This window comes from Equus caballus, chromosome 9, assembly GCF_041296265.1.
Source record: "Equus caballus isolate H_3958 breed thoroughbred chromosome 9, TB-T2T, whole genome shotgun sequence".
NCBI classification, from domain to species: Eukaryota; Metazoa; Chordata; class Mammalia; order Perissodactyla; family Equidae; genus Equus; species Equus caballus.
The window spans coordinates 14,134,733-14,158,283 of NC_091692.1; the positions used below are offsets into that span (position 1 = coordinate 14,134,733).

The 23,551-nt window shown below is 41.3% G+C and overlaps 1 long non-coding RNA gene across 2 annotated transcripts in view; it reads right to left on the reverse strand.

The window, feature by feature from the left end:
- Window positions 1-5,392: 5,392 nt before the first annotated feature.
- The window catches only part of LOC102150230 (uncharacterized), a 126,125-nt gene continuing 107,966 nt past the window's right edge, over window positions 5,393-23,551 (reverse strand). The window contains exons 5-7 of one of the 2 annotated variants that reach the window (XR_011421552.1): window positions 19,772-19,857; window positions 11,314-11,385; window positions 5,393-5,517 (exon numbers count right to left, since the gene is read on the reverse strand). This is a non-coding gene — a long non-coding RNA (uncharacterized lncRNA). Of the gene's footprint in view, window positions 5,518-11,313; window positions 11,386-12,406; window positions 12,641-19,771; window positions 19,858-23,551 lie in introns of those variants that run through there. The other variant, XR_011421551.1, reaches the window with a different exon arrangement.

A 23,551-nucleotide genomic window follows, 5' to 3' on the forward strand; every position in this document is an offset into this window, starting at 1 on the left:
GCATGGGTTTTTTCAGGACTCAGACATCACCGCACCAAACTAGATGTTCAGGAGGACGGTTCGCATTCTCCACTTTAATCTGAACACATAGCTGAGAAAGGAAGTTAGGCAAATAAAATAATATGGAAAAGATTCATTTGGTTAACACTAGGTGGCAGTGAATGATAGTAGTTATTAGGAATAGGTCTTGCGTGTCATTAATAATAGATTATGGACATATCTGGACTGTCTTGAGTCTTGACACTGAACCCAAAAAATCACCTGGTCCACTCTTGCCTTGTTTCCCTGCTTTTATAATCCAAATGAAATATGAAACGCACTATGCTTTTCATTCTCTGAGCACAACTCTAGTTTTGTCTCTATCCCCTGCATTACACTCAGTTTCTCTATTCTTCATTTTAGTGCTGCCTCGTGTTGAGCTTATTCATATTTATACGCCCTAGGGTAAATATCATATATATATTTATAAGTTCTTTGAAGACAGGGGCCATAGTTCATGCGTTTATTGATTTAGTTGTTGTTATTGTCATCAATTCCTAGTCAAATGCTTTGCACTTGGAGGACTCAATAAATATTGAATCTTTTAAATGTATATTTTATAGTTTTTCTTTTCATTTTTCCACATGTGAAACAAGCCTGTGGCATGTGTCTTCTAACTGCTAGTCTTGTTTGCTAAAAGTGTATAATATTCCTAAGGGAAGAGATTGTGTTATACTTTTAAAACTCCTCAGGAAGCAGGGGCCGGCCAGGTGGTGTAGCGATTAAGTTCGCACATTCCCCTTCGGGGGCCCAGGGCACACCAGGTTGGATCCAGGACATGGACTTATGCACCACTTATCAAGCCATGCTGTGGCAGCATCCCACATATAAAGTAGAAGAAGATGGGCAGCCATGTTAGCTCAAGGCCAATCTTCCTCAGCAAAAGAGGAGTGTTGGCAGTGGATGTTAGATCAGGGCTAATCTTCCTCAAAAAAAAAAAAAAGAAATCCTCAGGAAGCAGTATTTTGGCATCTTGGACCCTCAGAACTGAAAGAGCTCTTACGACCCTGTGGTCCAACTCCATCCGTTTTCAGATGAAGTAACCAACGTCCAGAGAGGGTTAGGTACTTGTTTGAGGTCACACAGTTCATTAGTGACTGCACTGGAAACAGAACCAAGGCATCTTGGCCTGCATAGTTTCTTTATTACTTTTTAAGCTCCCTGGAAGAAGTAGGCGCTGACTGGAAGGTGAAACGTCCTGCCTAAGGTCATTTCCTCCCTCGCCGGCTTCTGTGGCTTTGAAGCCTAGAGAGAGGGGACAGAAGTCCCACGAAGGCTCTGCACATCGCGGTCAGGGCAGGAGGTCAGCGAGGTGAGATACCATAAGCCACTGAAACAACCCTCCCCCGGCAAAGAGTGAGCGTAGGCCCCCAAGGGTCGCTGCCTTCGGGAGCAAAAGGTGTCACCACTCCTAAACCTCAAAGGGGAGGGCGTTTCGGGACTCTTTATCTGTGAAGCTGTACATAACCCCGCCTGTCACCACCACCACCATCCGGAGGCGACTCTGCGCAACAGACCCGGAGTCGCTGAGGGGAAGGGGCATCCCGCGCCCGCCCCTCCACGCGCCTCCCGGGGCGCCTGGGGGGCACGCCACCTCCCGATCCCCGCGGGACGCCCGCCCAGTCCCGGCCGCTCCCACCTCGGGCTGGCGCAGGAATGAATGCTCCCCAAATCTCGGCAGGGCAGGGCCGCCAGTCCAGACTCCCTGACTCTGGGAGAGGTCCAGGGACACTGAGGAGCAGGGCGGCTGGCTTAGGGGGCTGCTCTTGCTGGCGACCCGGGCGGATGCGGGAGAAAGGAGCATTTGAACCAGGGGACCTGACTCGGTCAGCCCTCCTCTGCTTCCCACCAGCTCCGGCTCATCTCAGGCTTACATAAATATACACTTGCTCTTTGAAATGGTGGAGCCACGCTGGTCTGCTGCTCAAAGAAAAAGAATACCAGGAAAAAAAAAAAAAGACCTCAAACTTTCCTAAGCTTAAGAAATCTGCAAAATTGAAGGGACTAGGGCCTTTGTGGGAACTCCTTTTAGCCTCTGATCGTCCTCCAATAAGTATTTGTGGGGCATCTCCTAGGTGTCAGGACTGCTTTAGGTGTGAGGGTTACCATGGTGAATAGGACAGATGGGATCTCTTGTCTCAGGGAGCTGAAAGTTTAGCAGAGGAGATACACATGGAGGGGGAAAGCAGTTACATGATCAAATACCGGTTACAGTGGAGATAACTTGCAGTGGTGTGCAGGAGCCTGCTGGCATTGGCTCCCTAGAGGCAATTTTTAAATCTTCAGTTTTGTCATCTTGTTAAACACAGGCATGCTTGCAATCAGCTAAGGTGGTAGTACTTAGACCACTGAAGTCAGCAAATGGAGCAAACCAGCCCTTCCCCTAGAGCCCTGTTGTCAAGCCTTTACACGCACACCACTGGAGATGTGTATGTCTTTGCGGAGGGGCTCCACCTTGCGGTGGAACAGGATACAGACAGTATATGCAACTACCAGGTGGGTTGGGGGGGTGGGGAGAGAGCCAAGGCATTTGACACTAGGGTAGTGTAGGCACCAGCGAGTGCTGTGTCTTTCTCTCCATTAGTAATCCAATGCAGGAAGGATTACTTCCTAGGCCACCTGTGCCAATCAGGTGGCCAGGGAGAGGCAAGGGAGCAGTGGTGGGGCACCCACATGTGGCACAGCATCTTTGCTGAGCAGAAACCTTTGGGTTGTGGAGGTCTGCTGAGTTCCGGCAAATGCGCCAAAGCACCCTCCCAAACTTTTGACATAAGCTTCCACCACCAGGACTTTGCCTGATCTACATGCCTCCTGTCCCATCAGCAACTTCACATTTTCTTTAAACTGACTTGCTTTATACACATAAATATTATTTTAAAGGAAACTTTAAACACTACCATTAATAAAAGTCAATATTGTTTGTAATAAATAGAAAGCGATCATAAAAATAAATGCAATGAACATGATGTGGTCTACACAGAAATCGAAATACAATGATGTACACCTGAAGATTATATAAGATTATAAACCAGTGTTACCTCAATAAAAATAAAAATAGATAAATACAATGAAAACAAAACAATGCTATTAAAATCTGGTTCTGATCTTGAGGGCTAGTGTACAAGATATACTGGGACCACCTGGCAACATTCTTTTGGCGGTCATTAGAATAAGTGAAATCAAATTAAAAAGGAAATAACTTCATCAATGTGCGATTTGACATTATTTAATGTCTCATCTGAATGCCACTTAAAATTATCTTGTTACCAGGGGATCATGATGATGATGACGGTGATATCATCATCATCATCATCATCCTCACTTACTGAGTGTTTCCTATTTGCCAGGCACTGTTCTAAGTAACTTCCAGTTTTCTATCGTAACTGGATGCTAATGGAGCTCTCCTTTGTTCAGCCTTTGCAAATTCTGTTGCAATTTTACTTTGGTCTTTTTCTACTTATAATGCTTCAACTGATTTTATTTCTACAGATCCTGTTGGCAAACAGAATTCACTACTGTCATAATTATCATCTAATGAGCACACAATTAATCCTTCTAGTTAACTGATGGACGTTACTTTAAATACGTATCTTCGTCCTATTACTGTGATAAATGCAACAAAAAAACTTATTTCTCCAGAAATAAAAATACAATAAAATTAAGCTTTCTTGGCTGACTGATTCATTTATTCGAAAGATATTTATCAAGTGCCTATTACAAGGAACAGCACGTGGACACAGGAAGATCTTCCCTGGCTGATGGTCCAGCCAGAGCCCGTGAAGTCATTGTCTCTCCCAGAACGTGGACACAGTAAATGGATCATGTCGATATCATCAATGATCTGAAAGAGTTTGCTTAAGGGCAGAAGGAAGCCAGGGGCTGAAGTTCATGATTGAGAGACTAGACTTCTAAAAGGGGAAAATAATTAAAAAGAAGTACAGCATGGTGATTATAGCTAATCATACTGTTTCATATACTTGAATGTTGCTAAGAGAGTAGATCGTAAATGTTCTCGCCACAAAAAAGAACTGGTAACTACATGATAGGATGGAGATGGTAGCTAATGTTAAGGTGGTAACCATTTTGCAATTTATAAATGTGTCGAATCAATACCTTGTACATCTTAAGTTGACACGATGTTAGGTGTTAATTATATCTCAATAAACCTGGGGGGGGGGGAGTCCATTTTCTTCTTGTCCAGTATCTGATGGCACAAAGGAAAGGCAAAGTCTTTTATTGATTCATTGCCCAGGCAAAGTTTTTTCATCATCTACACTCAGGGGCCCTGGCCTGCCTTCCTGTACGAGCCAAGGCTGGGGGTGAGGGGTAGGCACAGTCTGAGGACAAAGCAGGCCAGCCTTTCTCAGAGCCAGAAATAAGGGACTGCCAATGAGGATGGTAATGGACAGAGGCTTCAGGGCTGCCCCAGACCAGACCCAGTGTCCGCTGGGACCCCAAATACCACCAATAATTGAATTGACTACAATAATGACAATTTCATCCACTTGTTTTTCTTTTACCCAATTCAAGATCTTGTCTAGTGTTTTCCTGATGAATAGCCATCCCATCACCAGCACAGGCAAAGTCTTAGAAAGATGGTTCATATTTAACTTTATACCTGCTTCTTCTAACGCCTGCCTTAGCTGGCTTTCTTGGTTAGCACAAAATTTTTCCATTTTGGTTTTATAGATTGAAAGATTATTGTGGGTTCTATTATTTCATTTGTTCCCTTGTCTCTCTATATAAGCTCATTTCTCCCAATATGTTTAATGAAATATTTCATCTAGACTTCTCCACACCTTGGTTGTCTTCTGGGTAACAGGCCCACTTATTAAGGTGTCCTTTAAAATGGTGGGAGGAACAGGAGCTTTGTGGCTCTTCCCTGACCACATCTACAGAGGAGAGTGCGCAGCCATGTGTCTCATCACTATGGGATATAGGATAAAGACATTAAAAGAAATGTAAGAAGCAAGAACATAATACCCGGGAAGGTTGACCATTTACAGGAGAGAAAGCCAACACAGGGCCGAGCAGGGACAACCTTTGTGTCACACCTTCTGTGAACAGAAGCCAATATTTTTCTATTGAATTTTTTCATTTTCCTATTGAATAATGGCAATTTAATGCAGAATGTGTGCTGTTTTCATTTAGTTTGAAGATCTCAAAGTTAGGGATATGCCTGTTGTAGTACTGAGTACTTGGTAAATTACAAGCTGAAAGCAGTTTTAAGTCTGATCCTACAAACACATTCTGAGGGTTCATTTCTTTTCACCCATTAGTGAAAATCTTCCAGTCACTTTTAGGTAATAAAAAGTTCACTCTGAAAATGACAGGTACTCACCTAATTTAACACATTTCCCTTATCCTAGCCTGGCTTGCCTGAGAAGCCTGCAGTGTGGAGAGAATGTGGCATACTTTGCTCCTCCTCTCTTTCCTCATCAATCTCTCCTTCCACGTTCAGCATGCTGCCTCTGGCTCCTACAGGAAGGGGAAAGGAGAAGTTTTCACTGATTAGTCCAGCTCTAATGTAACATTGCTACTCTTGGGTATGGCAGACATCCAAAGCGGACTCTCTCATGGGATGCCACTGTGAGTTCTTGAGTCTTCTGCTGGGGACCTCAAACGGTGTAAGTTATGTCTCCTTTGCCGGTCATTTTGTCTCCTTACCCTTTACCTTTTATATTCAACATCATATAGACAGTCTTTTTTGGCTTAAGTTCCTCCTCCCTGGTGGGAAGTCCTCCAGGGAGTGGTCCTTTACAAGATAGTTAGTGGCTGACTCCCCTCTGTAGGGTCTACATGTGGCCCCTGGGAAGTACATACCCTTAGCCACTTGGTGGAGCCGCAGCTGGCTCCCTACTCTGCCCTCTGAGACTTTAGAAGTATAGGATTAGAGCAGTGGTACCCAATAGGGCCAGAGAATGGGGGACAGCGACAGTGTGGTTGTCACAACTGAGGCAGGGGGAATGCTACTCACATCTAATGAGCATGAGGCTAAGCATCCTATAATGTACAGGACAGCTCCCACAACAAAGAATTATTCCCCAAATGTCAATTGCCCGAGGTTGACAAACATTGGATTAGAGGAGCAATATTCAGGACTCTATAAAAGTCTGTAAGCCTCTTCAAGAGTTAAGACTGAATCAGAACAGAAACAGAAAAAGAAAAGGGTCATCACTTAACTGTTCTCTAGAATTTCCAGAAGATCTGGCCTATTTATCTCCTGTCACTGTGCATGGGCTCATTCATAGATCTAGTTATAAGATTATAAGATATTCTCGAAATATGTTCCAACTACCCACGTGGATGTCTCTCGACGCTAGATCAATTTCTCATTAAGGGACTTTTGCTAATTCTTAAACTACCTCCTTACTTTGCATTTCTGTAAGTCCAGTCAGCATCACATCTGAAAATAGGAAGATTAGTCAGCATTGCATCTGAAAATAGGAAGATTAGTCAGAAACCAAAAATGAGTGTTTCTTGGGTACTTGCTTTGAAGGCAAAGGGCTTAATCACCAATTGCAGTTGCTTTCCGAAAGACATTACAGCAAGAACTGGGGCACAAAGGCGGGGCAGTCAGTCAGCAACGCAGGGCCCTAACTGTGCTAATAAAGCTGAAGGCGTTGAGGCCACACCAGGCTCAGCCTCGTTAGTTGAGTTGCTCACACTCCAGCTGGGGAGACTAACATTTCTTTCAATCTAACTAAACTTAACAGGTATGGTAGAATAAATTGCATTTCATAAAGTTGGGGGTGCAGAGAATTGTCCTATTTCTTTGTTTTATAAATTGAATCATTGTCCACTTCACATTTATTTCAGATGTTGCTAGGTCAACAGACAGTGGACAACAGAAGAGAATGGACTGGGCGCTGCCATAAGTAGCAGCTGCGGGATGTGATAGAGAAGGAAAAGGTGTTACCTTACAGTGGAAAGAAATCACAATGTGTGCAGCTGCAATCACAGGGTTTTGGGAGAAATATGTAAATAGAGCAATGGAGCATAAACATGATGAGGAAATGGGCGGGGCTGAACTGTGTAGAGGTTAGAGTCAACACAGCTTGTTTAAAAACCAGAGATGGTCCTTGTAATTTCAGCTCTTGTGGGTGCAAAGGGGCTATGTCTGGTTCCAGTCTGTGGTAGCAAGACCCTTCTTTACCTTGAATAAACAGGAAATTGCAACCAAAGAATGCACTCTAAGACAGACTAACCTGATCCGTATCACCCTGCACACTCTGGATAGTGGGGCTTCCAGATTCATAGATAAATACTTCAGGGTTTTAAATGGTAAAAGGCGGGATCTGTTTATCTCTGCATTGTGTACTGGGGAATTAAGACAAAATTAAGGAAATAACTTACTGTTACAGTAAAGGCCCTGCATGTAATGTTTATAATATAAAATTCCTTTCCTTAGAACATGTGGGGACTATGTTGCAGGAACTTTTAAAATAAAATGCAGAACAGAGCGCTCGTTCTGCAGATGAGAAGCTAAATACGCCCCATGCTTCCCCAGCACCTATGGCCTGGAGACGTGGTGTCCTGTCCAGCAAGTCAATTTCAACTGCAGGCTCTCCATGCCTGGATTTTATCAGAGATCCACTTTTTTGTCCCTCTTGAAGAACGTGCCTTTATTCAGACATGGGCTTGTGGGGCTGTGGCGTAGTGGTTAAGTTTGCATGCTCCACTTCCTTGGCCGGGGGTTCACTGGTTCAGATCCTATGGGTGTGGACCTATGCACTGCTTGTCAAGCCATGCTGTGGTGGCATTCCACATAGAAGAACTAGAAGGACTTACAGCTAGGATATACAACTCTGTACTGGGGCTTTGGGGAGAAAAAGAAAAAAAAGAGGAAGATTGGCAACAGATGTTAGCTCAGGGCTAATCTTCCTCACCAAAAAAAACCAAACAAACAAACAAAAGGAAATGGGCTCATGAAACACATGCCCTGAACTTCTGTTCTGAGCTTTTGTTCAGGGAAGCTGTAGCACTACTTGTTAGAGGATGCATGGAGCACTGTGTCTCAGGGTCCCACAAAGGCAATAACTAGAAGTGATCTCAAAGAAGTCCTGAGATTGCTCAAGGCTGAGCAGATAGGAAGGGACAGGACAGCACTGGCACCCTGGGCCTCTGATTCTAGGTTCGGGTTATGTCTGTTCCTCCCCAACACGGATGATCCCAGATCTTTCTACAGCGCTGTTCATAGACCCACACGAGTCTGAGGGGTTCTCTGGGTCAATCTAATAATGGAAACCCATTTGCATGTGTAAACCAAGACTAAAGATATCCTAACTAAAGGAAAGAATGAAAGACAGTCCACATGTACTCATTTTTCTGGAAACCTCGGAGAGGTGGCCTAAGTTCCCCAAATGTGCCCTCAGCGCAGCCTAATATCACTTTGGCTTTTAGTATTTGAGTACCTTGTACAAAGAAAACATGTTTCTTGTTATAGAAGCACAAACAACATTAAGACCAACTCAAGTACAATTTAAAAAAAACCTACGACCTTCCTCTGTTTGCATTTAGTTCTTCCTTACTCTCAGTGTGACTTCAGGCTGTTATTCAACCTTATGTGACTTGGTTACTTCTTCTGAGAAAGGAATAAAAATACCACTTCCTTGTTAGAATGCAGATTCCTGAGTCCCGCCTGTAGAGATTCGGTGGTTGGGAGTTCTGGCCTAGGAACTCGCTTTTTTGGAAAGTTCCTCATGCGATCCTGATGCACAGCCAAGCATGGGAACTATTGGTCACAACAATTCCAAGAAAATAAAACGATTATCTCGGGAAAATAAAAGGCTTTTATATTTGATGTTAACCCAAACCAGGCGTCAACCTGGGAGAATATTACTTTAATTCAAGAAAGGTTTAAATTGAGTATGCATAATTTCATAGGCTGCGATAAAGAGGGAAAAAAGCAGCAGGCTCTTGGGTTGCCGACAGGATTTTTCTCAGCTGATTTGTGTAAAGTGTTTAGAACAGTGCTGGGTACATAATAACTGCTCAACAAATGTGAGCAGGTCTATTTAGTGTTGAGTAGAAATTGCGTTGATTAGTTTAGGAAAATTTCAAGTGATCATTGAAGTGGGGAGTAGTGAGCTCTTTATGTGAGCAAAATGTCTTTCGGAAGCTATCTATAAATATCCAAGCACATTAAAACTTCATCCAGTATGTTAACTTCTGATATTTTCCCACCAAGCAACTTCTGATAGTCTCTTCATACTCTCATCTTATTTTTTCCTCTTTAAAACCAATATTGACAACCCTTTGTAGCTTTTTGGAAAACAAATACCAAAAATTATATGGAAAGGGCACATGTTCTCATGCAAAGGAATTAGAGCTGAAAAAATCCTTTAGATCATCGAGCCCAACGTTGGCACAAATGTTAGAAGAGTATTTTGAAATGCATACCAATTAAACACACATGAATCTGTAATAAAACGCCATAAACTGGTCCTGCCTTGCACGTGTTTGTGGGACGAGATGCATCTGAAGGTATAAAACGCGTGGTTTTGATTACTTCATTTCCCCAATTGGGCAGCACATTCGAGTTTCAGGGAAGTCCTTGTTCTTCGTTCACGTTTCTGCACCTTGCAGGCGTCAGACCATTTCGTCCCTATTCTTAGCTGGGATGGGGTCACACTTAGCAGATACAAAATAACTAAGGAACTTTTAGTAATGTTGCTCATGTGCTAGGTCATTAATGCAAGACCACTTCGTGACCCCTCGCGACTGTTTTAACCCTTTCTTCTCCCCAGTGTGTCCCTCAGCCGGAACACCAGTCACTATTAAAACATGATTATAAATCATGGTTATTTGCCCACTGACCTTCTTACAACACCGTAAAAAGAAGCTGTGTGCTCTGAGGGTTCAGGCCTAACTGACACAGTGTCTCTGCTGTTGATGAATATTTATGGAAGCCTTATCTTATATTTTTAACAGCAAAGCTCGGGCTCTGTTTTACCGAAGCTGTTTATATATCTAATCAGAGTAGATCAGGAAATGTGGTTGACAGCATAGGGCTGCCTGAGAAACATAATATTTGCTGGCCAGCATTAAGGCGACCTTTCAGCGAGAGGCATGATCAATGAAGTGTGACTGAGTCTCTGTTTAGATGAAGGGAAAGAGCGCATTGGTGGCCACATTCACCCCAAGCAAGTCGTTTTCCCTCTTGCAGGCTGCAGTGAAAAGCTTTCCAATAAACCGATGACAGGATTAAACACAACCAACTCTTCAAGTGCCCCTCATACGGTTCTTGGCCACAGGCTGGGAGGAACCTGGGTTCTAGCTCGGCCCTGCAAGAAAGAGCAGCCTGCATTCCACCCGGCTGCCAACTAGCTGTGTAGCCTATGACAAATTATTTTATCTCTCTGAGACTTTGTTTTACCATTTGTAAAATGGAGATTGATTAGTCAGAATTTTCCAGAGAAATATCTATGCATGTATCTATATAACTAGAGAGAGGGGCCGGCCCGGTGGTGCAGCAGTTAAGTTCGCTCGTTCTCCTTCGGCGGCCCAGGGTTCGCCTGCTTGGATCCCGGTTGCAGAGATGGCACCGCTTGGCAAGCCATGCTGTGGTAGACGTCCCACATATAAAGTAGAGGAAGATGAGCACAGATGTTAGCTCAGGGCCAGTCTTCCTCAGCAAAAAGAGGAGGATTGGCAGCAGATGTTAGCTCAGGGCTAATCTTCCACACACACACACACAAAAGCATATGTATATATATAAATATATAACTAGAGAGAGAGAGATTTATTTTAAGCAATTGGTGCATGTGATCGTGGGGGCTGGCAAACTGGAAATCTGCAGGGCAGACCTGCAAAGAGCTGATGTTGCGACTCGAGTCCAAGAGCAGTCTAGAAGCAGAATTCTCTATTCCTCCAGGGGATTCAGTCTTATTTTCTTAAGTCCTTCAACTGGTTGGATGAGCTCTTTCACCTTATAGAAGGTATTTTGTTTTACTCCAAGTCTACTGATTTGAATGTTAATTTCATCTAAAACATACCTTCACCACGACATCTACACTGGTGTTTGGCCAAAAACTGAGTACCACAGCCTAGCCAAGTTCACACATAAAATTAACCATCACAGGGGACCTTAATAATATTTCACTCAGAGAGGTTTGGGGGAAATTAAGTGTTAATACCTACAATAAACTTTGCACAGGACCCAATAACTGACTTTGTGTCCCAAGATTTTAGGCAGATTTGACTAACGGTTTAAGATTAAATTTTGGAATATTAGAAAACGTGCGTTATCGTCTGGTGTAAGTTCAGCGTTACCGTCTGACAGCATCTGCTTCAGATTCCTTCTCAGCCACACTGATGAGCCTCCAGCAATAAGCTTCGGTGTCCCTGGAAATTGAGGGGTGACACATTTGTAGCAAAGCCATATTTATAGGCTCATTGACCTTTTAAAGACTCACCTTCTGCTCTTGAAAAACAATAATGAAACTTTGTGAGTACAGTCAACTTTTCACGGATGTTTTCATACCACGCGGCCCCAGCAGTTGGGAACGTGGAGGAGCAAGTTAAGGGCTCATTTAACATTGTCTCACAAAGCGCCTGTTGCAGAGCTGGAAAAGGGTGCTTAAGAATGCGGCTTCCATGTACGTCTCCCTCTCTGTGGTATGAAATATGGCCTCAAAGAAAACTTCGTTGTTTCCATTTCAAGGTCCTTTTGTGAGGAGAGACGCTGGGCATTTACTGGTGGAATGCTACCTTTCCAAGATTTATTAGGAGTCGTGGAGGGCTCAGTAAACTCGGAAGGTAGCTTTTGCATCCTACAGCACTCAAGACTGATTTAATTTCATGTCAGTCCTGGAACTGCAACCACAATATGAGCTGCAAGTTTATAAATTGCTCCTTGGAGCAGCTGACCTTGCAGGTGGGGGAGTCAAATGGGGTGGAAAAGCAGGGGAAGCTGGAAGATTGAGAACTGGTACACTGAGCGAGCAGATACATTTCACCGAAGCACTGGAGTTCTCATTTGTCCCCAGTTTCACCCCCAAACCTCTTCTTTCCCTCGTGTTTGTCTCCTGCCTAAAATATTCATTTTTTTTTTCAGAAGGACGTCAGACGCAATAGTGAGGGGGAAACTGGATTATGCTACCATAGTGTGTAGGGTCTTCTGGATTTTCAAAGATTATTTCATCAAACTTCTGCTCACGACAAACTCAGAATAAACAAAGTAAAACCTAATTTACATCTCCCCTCACAAAAGAATCCCTAATGGGAATGTTAAAACAAACTGATGTCACTACGAAAACAAAGCTCAAACTCAGAAGCACTGAATTCTTACAGGAGCTAGAAAATGGGATTTAGTTTCACAGCATCGATTAAGTTGTGTTTAAAACGAGCAAGCAACAGACAATGCTATTGGAAGGAAACCATATATTGAGTATCAGGATGTCTCCTAAAAGTCTATTCGTTCCATCACAACGGAGCGTTGTCTATGCGGGTGGTGACAGCCTATTCCCTTTTGTCACTTGAGATTACACTGGGCCAAGCGTTTGTGAACAATGTGGTGACAGCCTTGCCTTCGTGACAGGACGGTCATGGTAGTTTGAGACGTATTTCCATGTCTTGGAGTGCATACTTATGGCTAATTCTAAAGAAACAAAAAAATAAATGTCTTTTAGAAGAAGTGTAATCTAAAAAGAAAGCTTAAAAAAGCAAAATAATAAAAGATATTGGCACAGGTTGCCAGTTGTAATTTTTCATATTTGAGGTACATCCTCTCATAGCCTTCATGGCATTCTTATAATTCATCAACTAATACAGATCCATAGTCACGTGGTCTCAATATTTGGTAGAGAGATCTGCTGTTTGTGTCAATTGCATTTCAGATATTTAGACACATTTCTAGATTGTAATTTTGTATGCTTATATTTTCCCTAGCCAACGTTTGTCTCTGCATGGCACTATATTGGGTATTTTAACAATTAGAGAACGCGAAGAAGGTAGAATCATAACTACATATTTATAAATCTCAAGATTTACCAACATCTACACTCTTATGAAGAGATCACATTGATATAGACAGTAACACACACACACACTTCCCCAGGAGGTCAGATGGAGGTTAATCTGGCACAGTCTTACCTATTCCTGTGGCATGTGCTCATTGCCGTTCCCTCAAATAAGGGAATTTCTGTGTGTGTTCTCTCTCATCTGAAGTCAAACATAGAAGAGCCACAATAAATGTATTTCTCATCCCAAACTTCAGAACAGAAATGTGGGTTTCAGTCTGAGGCTATTGCGGTCCTCCTGACCTGCATTTCCAGCTCCTCCCTCAGCATCACACAATTATACCAGACTTTTACCAGGTGCAATTCACATCTCGCAGGCATTGGGACACATTTCTCACACCTCGGCTGTACATTTGCTTCAAGACCCAGCGTGAGGACAGCCATGGAGCATATTCATTTACTGAAGGGACATTGTGTGAAACAGTGGCCAGAGGAAAGGATGAAAAGTACGGATTTCTCTAGTTCCAAAGCACATTTCCATCTCTCCTAGTTGCACAACATTGTGAATGTACTAAACGCCACTGAGTTTTTCGCTTTAAAATGGTTACTTTTATGTTATATGAATTTCACCTCAATTATTTTTTTAAAATGTATTTGTCCACAGAGCAGTCATCCAAGTGACCCAGTGTCCAGCAACATCCCCTCCCTCCTCTCTTCCTCTCTTTTGTCTGTTAGTTTAATCCTCCTAGAATTGATCCCATGGACCACGCCAGGGCCTAGCCCATCCCCAGGCAGGTGAAGTGCGGCCTCCTCAGCCCCTGCTGTCCTCTTCTCTGCTCCATCAGGGTCCCCAAACCCCCCATATCCCCTGGCTACTTGGTACCTCCGATCCCAGAGAAATGCACCTGAGAACATATTTGGAGGCAGTGGATTGATGTCTTACTCCCAAATGTTAGAGTTTTGTTCAGCCATTTATTCACCAAACATATTTTGAGCACCTAACCTATGTCAGACACATTGAGTGCTGGGCACAGTGATGAATATTGCGGGCATGTCAGTGACCCAGACAAGTTAAGAAGTCATCCAGGCTCTCAGGAAGCTCAGCCTAGTGGGTGGGTAGGTGGGGGTAAGTGTAATAAAAAACATTACACTACAACATCGTATGTGCTATAAGAGAGGCTGTTGGAGTGCAGAAGAGCAGTCAGTGAAGGCTTCACAGAGGTGGTGGCATTTGAGAAGGATATTGACCGGTATGTAAGTTTTTTTCCTAAGCCAAACAGAAGAAAAGTACAGCCAGGAAGAGAACAGCATGGGATTGTGAAAAAGCCAGATATATTCCAGGAAAGGTGAGAATTTAGTGTGCTTGATGCAAAAGATGTGTGACGGTGGCTGAGGGGATGAGGGAGGGAGAGCTTAGGAGCAGCCTACCAACAGCCTCGGAGTGGAGACGTGATCCTCAGAGGCTCCAGGAAATGGCTAACTGAGTGGAGAAGGACAGAATTTGGGAGGTATTTGTGATCAATTGAGTGTCAAGGCTGGTAAGTGAGAGAGAACAGGATACACAATTTTCTAGCAAGAGCGCTATGCGGGGGGTCGCCCTGTTGGACTGTCATTGCTTGTAGGAACGGGGAAGACCTGCAGTGGCAGATACCAAATGTTGCGGCAGCTGGAATGGGAGAGCAGGGGAAGTTTTCCCTGGGACTGTCTAACATCTCTTTTCAAATAAATGACAACTGACCCCGTTGAAGAAGTCCCGCCAACAGTATGGAAAAGAAGAATTTGTGTCAAACTCCACAAGCTGAGTTAATTTTGATGATAGTTACACATTATTTTCCACATCCAGTTATATAATTTGCATTCAAATTCCAAACTAAACTTCAATCTTTGACTCAAAGTAAGTTTATCTTCAATTAAACTTTAAAATATGCAACTTCGATGGAGAATTATTTTGTTTGACAAGGACCTAAGGAACAAATAATCTGTTTGGAGCCAAAATAGCACAGAACATTCATCTAAGAAATGCTTTATAAGAGGTACTACAATTTTTTCTAGAATATGTTTCCTTTATCAGATCCAACGGGTCAAATATGAAATAAATTACTTCTTTCAATGTGAAATTCCATCTAGGTCAAGTTACACTCATATTCCATGTGCGCATACACCTACCTGTGAAAACAGCCAAGCATCTCCACAGCCAACGCTTGACATATCATCAGCAGCCTAACCTTACAGACCCTAATTTTACAAGGCAAGAGGCAAATTTCATATAAAGTGACTTTCATTTGGTTTTTCTCTTTTGTTTTATCTTAATAACATTTCTATGGTAAGCATCTCCTTTTAAAAGTGGGGAGAAAAGTAACAGTACTACGTAGAACTATAAATGAAGCAAAACTAACTTAATGAGAGTTGACAAGAACTAAGTTAACTTAAATCCATTTACTGTGTGTGCTATGCTACAAATAATCCCATTTAATAGCAATGTAATAGTCAGAATGAAGTTCTAGCTGTGAAAATAACCAAATAAAAACATTCAAAACATTGGCATTTAAAAAATCAATCCGAATATTATAAAAATTAGCAACTTTCTTACAATAATGAGATAAAGAAATCTCTCCTATTGTGAAAGAAATTATAAATTTAAAGCATTTAATTGTACTGTATTTTATGCAGTCAATAATAAAACTAATGTTGCTGAGGTGGTTCGCAAATATCAAGGATGAGCTCAATATTTAATTCTAACCTGTTAAGTTAAAGTCAGAACATTTGGACATTTGGAAATGGATTTGAAATTTTGTCCCCAATTTCCAATTATGCTTTGTCCTTCCCCATGCATAATATATTGAAAGGGAAAGCATAACACAGCAAAGTTCCAACCTAACAAAAAGGGGAAAGTTGGAAACTCAGCTTTGACTTCTAGGAAGTCAGTATGTCTAAATAAAAGTTAAATTTCATTACTATAGGCTTTACCTAGGTGCCCTACTTTTAAGTGAAAAGGATGCAGAATTGAGTGCCCAGTGTAGAATGCGAATAAAATAAAACTTGTCATTTACACATCAGAAGTTTTGGAGTTTTGCTCATAGGATTTAGGCAAAAAATAAACAGAATAAGTAATTCAAGAAAAGTATATTTGGAAGGGATCTGAATCGTCTTGATTTGCAGCCTTCCAGAAAAAGAGCTGCCGTGATTTTTTGGTAACAGTTTAGCTTCTAAAGCTGAAATACACGTTTCCTGGATTTATTGAACATTTTCTGATAATATACTCTCACAAAAAGTATGCTATTAAAGGCTTTAAGGTTAACCTTGGAGATATGTCAGTGTACCAATAAAAGATAAAAAATTATCCTAATTTAATTTTGTAAATGTCATAACAAATTACTAATCAAATACTTTTAAAGTGTCACTTTTTATATAATAAGGACTAATTACATAGTTCATTCTATAAAAAGTTGGAAGCTTAAATCAGGTACTATTCACTGTCAGATACTAATGAAAAATAAGGATTTATTGTTACAGTAATATATAAACTACTTGTGTGTGTGTAGATAAGCTTTAAAAATTCTAAGAACATTTATTGAGCTTTTCTCACAAGCCTACTGAGATAGAGGGGAAGAAAAACTACTTTTAATGCAGTTTCTTTTATATTCAGACCATGCGGTAGGACTTTATATCTATTTTCTCATTTAACCCTAAAGCTATGAGGTAGCTGTTGCTACTCCCTCAATGGCATAGCTAAGTGGAGATATTATCTTTAAAAATAAAGTCTGCTAAACATTTAAAGAATTAATGCCAATTCTTCTCAAACTCTTCCAAAAAATTGAAGAAGGAACATTTCCAAACCCATTTTATATCTAAAGCATATTTGCTAGTGCACAGGATATTAACTCTTTCTTTCAAAAGTGATGGTGCTTAATTTATGGAAGTGTTGGAATTCTGAAGGTAAGTCACAGAGTGGTAACGAGAAAGAGAAAACTGAGGGGGCAACTTTGCTTCTTTGGTGTGCCTGTGAGGGAATTCAGTAAAGTTACCTTGCAAAAGAGTGAGATGGTACTCACTGGGTATGGAGGTCGACCTCAGGCACGGCCAGGAGGATAAGGTTGTGAGTTAGGTGATGGACTTAAAGGCTACCTTGTCCAAAAGGTCCTGAAGGCTCTAGGGGCTGAGGGGACAGTAGGACAAGTGCAAGGAAGAGCATCCTTAGTGGGGCAGAGGAATGGGACTGGTATGAGATTAACAGCAGCGCACGGCAGCAGCCTGGGAGGTTGATTCATCAGGTGGGTTACTTCCAGACTCTGTATCTGGCTTCTCTTCTCATTACCTAGTACCATCCCCTACCTCAGCTTCTCATAATCTATTCCCAGATTAATGCAATGCTCCTTTTCTGGTCATTGAGCCCTCCAAACCATCTTCCACACCTTGGTAAGACAGTCTTAAAGAGGAGCTTTGGTTGTATGACGTCATTATGCAAAACTACTCAGTGGCTTATCATTACCACTGAATCAATTACAAATAGATTTAGTTTGATATTTAGAAGCTTTTAAAGTTTGGCTTTAGCCTACATTTCCAGGCATAGTTCCTTATTATTCTGTCTAGTTTTAATGAATATTTAAATTTTTATTTAGAAGCTGTATTTCTCATGTATTTGAGAATCAGACAGTATTACAAGGTTTGTTACAAAAATAGCAGTCCCTGGTCCCAGGCGTGTGCCTCTCTGACTTTAGTGGATACTCCCTCCAAAGTGATTGCACCACTTATATTCCCACTAGCAGGAGAGGAGTTCCCTCTGCACCAACACTTACTATTATCAGAATATCTGCCAAACCTGTGGGTGTGAAATTTTATCACATTGCTATTTTAATTTACGTGTTTCTTCTTACTAGTGAGGATAAGCATATTTTGATATGCTTATTGGTCCTTAAATACAGATCCTTTGCCTATTTTCCAACTGGGTTGTGAGACTTTTAAAATACATTCCTTATACGAATTCCTTCTTGCTAATTACATTGTGTATCTTCTCCCAGTCTGTAACTTGTCTGTTTGTTTGTTTACAGGGGATATTTTCATCTCATCAGTTTTTAAAAATAAGAATGTAGTAAATTTCATTAATCTATTCTTTTACATTTTATTCATTTTATGTTGTGTTCAAGAAATCTTTCCTTATCCTGATGTGACATAAATAAATTTAATTATATTTTCTTTCAGAAGTCCTAAAGTTTACTTTCCAAGTTGAACCGCTTAAATCACCTGGCATTCATTTTTGTAGGCAGTGTGAATTTGGGACCTAATTTTATTTTATTTCCATATCATAGCCAATTTTCCCCGAAGTTTTAACTTAATAGGCCATCGTTTTTTCTCTTAATTTATAATGCAATATTCCAGCTAATTGTAAATGTGCTAATTTACTTTAATAGACTTTCTAACGTTAACTCCTTGCATACCTATGGTAAACAATAACTGGTTCTCATATATTTTTCCAGCACTTGGTGGGTTTGATATGTAAATATTTTATTTGGAATTTCTTCTATATTCAGAAGTAAAATTTAAATTATGGTTTTTTTCATTGACTCATGAACTGCTTAGAAGTGATTTTAACAGTCCGAAAGTATTTGGAGGCTATCTTTGACTAACTATCCCTAAGTTAATTGCACTCTACTCTGAGAATACAGTCTCTCTCCATGTACAGAAATTCCTTGATATTTGTTGAGATTTACTTTGTGCTCTAATATGTGACATATTTTTGTAAAGGTTACATTTGTCTCAACACAACATTCTACTGATAGAGAGCTGTATGGATATGTACATACTTGCACAAGTGTAAACAACCTATGTACATGTTTTTATGAGATCTCAAACCTTGGATATCATTTGTCATCCTTAAGCTCTGTAGTACCAATTGTTGAAAAACAAATTCCAAAAATCTACTACTTTTGTCTAAATGCTCACGTCCTGATGCTGAGTGCAATGCGTTAGGAAAATGGCATAACTAGAAGACAACATAATTACCTAAAAGAGAAAAATGACTGACACAAACACTGCACCAAACACCGACCAGAGACTTAAGACTTGAGGTAAGTCTGTTGGAATCTACTGTCAGGCTCTAGGGATTTTCAGCATCTCTATTTTTATCTTTCTCAAAAGACCGTGCAATAAGCACATTAAACATATTTACTGTCATTTTAAATTCATTAGTCAGAAAACAGCTGTTTACTATCTTCTGAATAACTATAGTACATCAAAATTCCATTGTCAAGGCACCTTAATAACATTTTACCAGTAAGCTATTGTCTTATTTCCTTTAGAAAATGAGCCTTTCCTTTAGAAAATGTCTTTAAATGAACGGACATTAGAAATCAGCCAAAATCAAATCTAATATACTACTGAAGAAGATATTCAAATGGCAGCAAAGTGATGGTTTTCATTTGTCAGAAAGTCAAAACTAAAAAGGCCAGTAGTATTCAGCATCAGCTAGTGTGCCGAGAAATGGGTGAGCTTGCCCACTGTTGCTGGGAGCAAATACAGCAAATCCTTTGATCAAGAACATTTGCTTATTTTTGGCTGTTCAGTGTCTACTCTGCTCTTTTTGCCATCTGTATTTCAAACTGCTTTTGAGGAGAATTCCCCGTTGTGTGTAGGCTTGGCAGCAGCTCCTGTGGGGCTGCCTGGTGTAGCGGTCAAGGTTGTGGACTTTGATGTCAGACAACCCCGAGTTTGATCCTTGACTTTGCCATTTACTCTATCATCTTAGGAAAGTTGCAAACTTCCTTGAAACTCACCTTTATCAGTTATTGATGTCTATATGTGAATCTTTGTTACATTTGTTCCAATGGGACAGCCACCTTAGGTCAGCTTCCAGTCGAAGCTGGGGAAAAGCAAACAGAAGAAATGGGTCCAGGTGTGGAGAACAGAAGAGAACTGAATTAACTGAGTCCCTACTGTGTGCAGGTACTCCCAGGTACTTCACACACATGGTCTCATTTTAACCCCCACAACCATTTCATAAGACGGCATGCCATTAGGATGCCCATTCTAGAGATGAAGAGATAGTCATTCCCAATGCCATATAATGTTTAAATAGCAGAACCAAGATTTAAACTGAGGCCTGTCTGAAACCAGAGGCCATATATTTAACCACTATTTAACACTGCTCCTCAGGGCTCAGGAAACAGTGAGGGGAAGCCATGAAGACTCCAAATAACTAAGGGAATGGGGATCTGTGTGGGGGAGGGAAGGCTGCAGTCCAGCTCATCTTGACGGGTGGATTATCGGCCTAGCCACCCAGTTCACCACAGAACCACAATTCCAGACAGCAGGTCAGCAGAGCCCGCCTTCAATGCTTGAAGAATAGTTTCCAGGTGCTCCTGAGGATAAATAAAACCAGTAATAAAAGATCCCTTCAGAAAAGTAATGAGATTATCTGAAATGGCCTGCTTTCTTTCTAGGAAAGAATCAGAGGGATATGTCACTAAAAAAATGTGATATAATACAGAAGGAATGGCTGGACATTAGGAAATATTAATCTCAAAAGAGCTTTAGACTGTTGCTTACATGAAATATATTTGAAATCAGATTTGGAACGCTTTGCTATATTTGAAATAGATGAAGAAGAAACTATGCACAATATGAATTTATTCAATAACTAAGTCTCTCTCCAAGATCAGTGTTCTACTGGAGAACAAGAATGAATACTCAAGGGGCAAAAACAGGGCTTCAATTATTATTGAATCAGTATCACACATTCTTACAAGAAGTGAACATATTTTTTAATAACTTCAATTTTATTCACCAAGGAAAATACTAGATTTATTTATGAGGTGAACATATTCAAGATCCACAAGCCCTAAAACATCCCCATTTTATAGGAATTCTTTTGACGTCTTCATTGTCACCTGCGCATGTCAGGTCTGCTGCTACCAGTTGCTGGCAAGGTATGAACTATGTGGTACAAACAATGACCTGAAATATATAACTGAGATGATTCAGCTACAATGAAACAATGGATAAGTCCAGATACCTGTAATCTTTAAACAAAACCCCCAAATTTTATAACAAAAAAGAAAATTCAATAACTGTAGAGAAAAGGACTCATTCACTAGAACAAATGAATAAAATTCATAATAAACTTGCTGTCTTTGTCAGCGTCGGTTGCTATAACAAAATATCATACACTGGCTGGTTTAAATGACAGACATTTATTTCTCACAGTTATAGAGGCTGGGAAGTCCAAGGTCATGGTGCTGGCTGGTTCCGTTCCTGGTGAGGGTCCTCTTCCTGCCTTACAGATGGCTGCCTTCTTGCTGTGTCCTCACATGGCAGAGAGAGTGACAGAGCTGTGGGGTCTCTTCCTCTTCCTGTAAGGACATTAATCCCATTGGGAGGCTTCACTCTCGTGACCTCATCTAAACCTAATTACCTTTCAAAGGCCGCACCTCCAAATACCATCACATTGGGGCTTAGGGCTTCAGCCTATGAATCTTGTGGGCACACAAACGTCAGTCCCTAACACCTGCCAACTATTAACTCCAGAAGTATCATCCCTCAGAAAACTATAAGAGCAGTTTCTGATTTCAACCAATTCTCTGTAAAGTTCTTACTTGCACTAAATTTTCTCTCGTAGTTCCTGCTCCCTTACCTAATTTATAAGTTTACTCCTTTTTAATTAAAATTGTCCACTTTTGCCTAATAGTGGTCCTTTCACCCATGAGAGCTGTCATTTATTTCATTCATCTATCACCTGGCATGCAAAATTGAAAATCATTCTCTTTTAACGAATGAAAACCCATTAATAGGCTATACACACACTTCCTTTATGTACACAGATGTAACACAAAAAATCTTTTAAAAACAAACCACAACATGTTTAACTGAACTTGGATTTCTCCACACAAGAGAATCAAAGGGTGAACTGGCCTTCTAAAGGTGTCAAATGCACTCCATGATAATCCTCAACCTTTCCTTGTTGAAGAAGTGCCCCCAATTGATCCAGTGTCTTGTCATCACGCACAGGGCTGTGGGAGAGACTGTGGAGGCTGAGACAGGACCAGGGGTGGTGGGTGCAGAGCTGTGGCTGCCAGCTGGAAAGCCTCTCAAGGAATGTTTGGGCATTGCTGCCTGTGTGCTGTGCTCCTACCATAGATGGGATGTTTGTGGCCCCCTCAAATTCACAAGTTGAAATCCTAATCCCCATTGTGATGGCATTAGGAGGAGGGGCCTTTGGGAAGTGATTCAGTGATGAGGACTGAGCCCTCATGAGTGGGATTAGTGTCTTTATAAAAGAGACTCCAGAGAGATCCCTTGACCCCTTCCTCCATGTTAAGACACAGGAAGAAGAAAGCCCTCTGTGAAGAAGGAACCCACTCTCACTAGACACTGAATCTGCCAATGCCTTGATCTTGGACTTCTTAGCCTCCAGAATTGTGAGAAACAAATGTTTGTTGTTCAAAGCCAATCGGTCTATGGTATTTTGTCATAGAAGCCTGAATGGACTAAGATAGAAAACTGCTACTGAGAGGTAGGGTGCTGCTGTAACAAATACCTAAAAGTGTGGAAGCAGCTTTGGACCTGGGCAATGGGTAAAGGCTGTGAGAGTTTTGAGGTGCCTGCTAGAAAAAGCCTACATTGCCATGAATGGACCATTAAGGGCAATTCTAGTGAGAGCTCAGGAAGAAAAAAGGAAAGATACAGAGAAAGCCTCAATTTCCTTAGAGAAAACCTACGTAATCCTAAACAGTAGTTTGGTAGGCAGAAGGATGGTGAAGGCCGTTCTGAAGTCTCAGGTGGAAATGAGGCACACGTTTATTGGACGATGGAGGAAAGGGCACTTTTGTTAGAAAGTGGCAAAGAATTTAGCTAGATTATGTTTGCATCCTATTGTTTTGTGGCAGGTAGAACTTATGAATGATAAAATTGGATATTTGACTCCTCAATTGCTAAGCAAAGTCTCGAAGGCGCAACTTGGCTTCCCTTGACTGCTTACAGTAAAATGTGAGAAGAGAGAAATGACCTAAAGATAGAATTTTTAATCAAAATGAAACCAGTGGAAAGATACCATTAGGTATCTAGTAACTACAATTTTTAAGGCAGTTATTAATTGTAGCTTTTAGTTGTTTGCCTGCCCATTGTTAGCTGTGCTGCTTAGGAAGTATACTACCCAATTCCCACTAGGTTCCTCTCAGATAACATCCCTGACTCTCGGGTCATTACGGTAATGGATGCTTGAGTTGTTTTTCAAGAACTAAGAGTTGACTCCTATCTGGTTAGGCTGGTCAAGACCACCAACCCACCAACTGGGTCTGCGCAGGTGTCTGAGAGATGAACTCTTGACGTCAAGGAACTAAAAACTCCACTCTCAGATCATGCTGACACCATCATTTGGTGAACATGTGTCCTATGTAGAGCCATGAGGCTTGACCATGCTCATGCAGACCATCAATGACCTCACTCTTCCTTGTTTCCAATCGTCTATCCCCACATCTCAGACCACTCAGCCTCTCTACCTCATAAATATCCCTAGTCCCCATTTTCGGGGAGGCAGATTTGAGATTTGTTCTCTCATC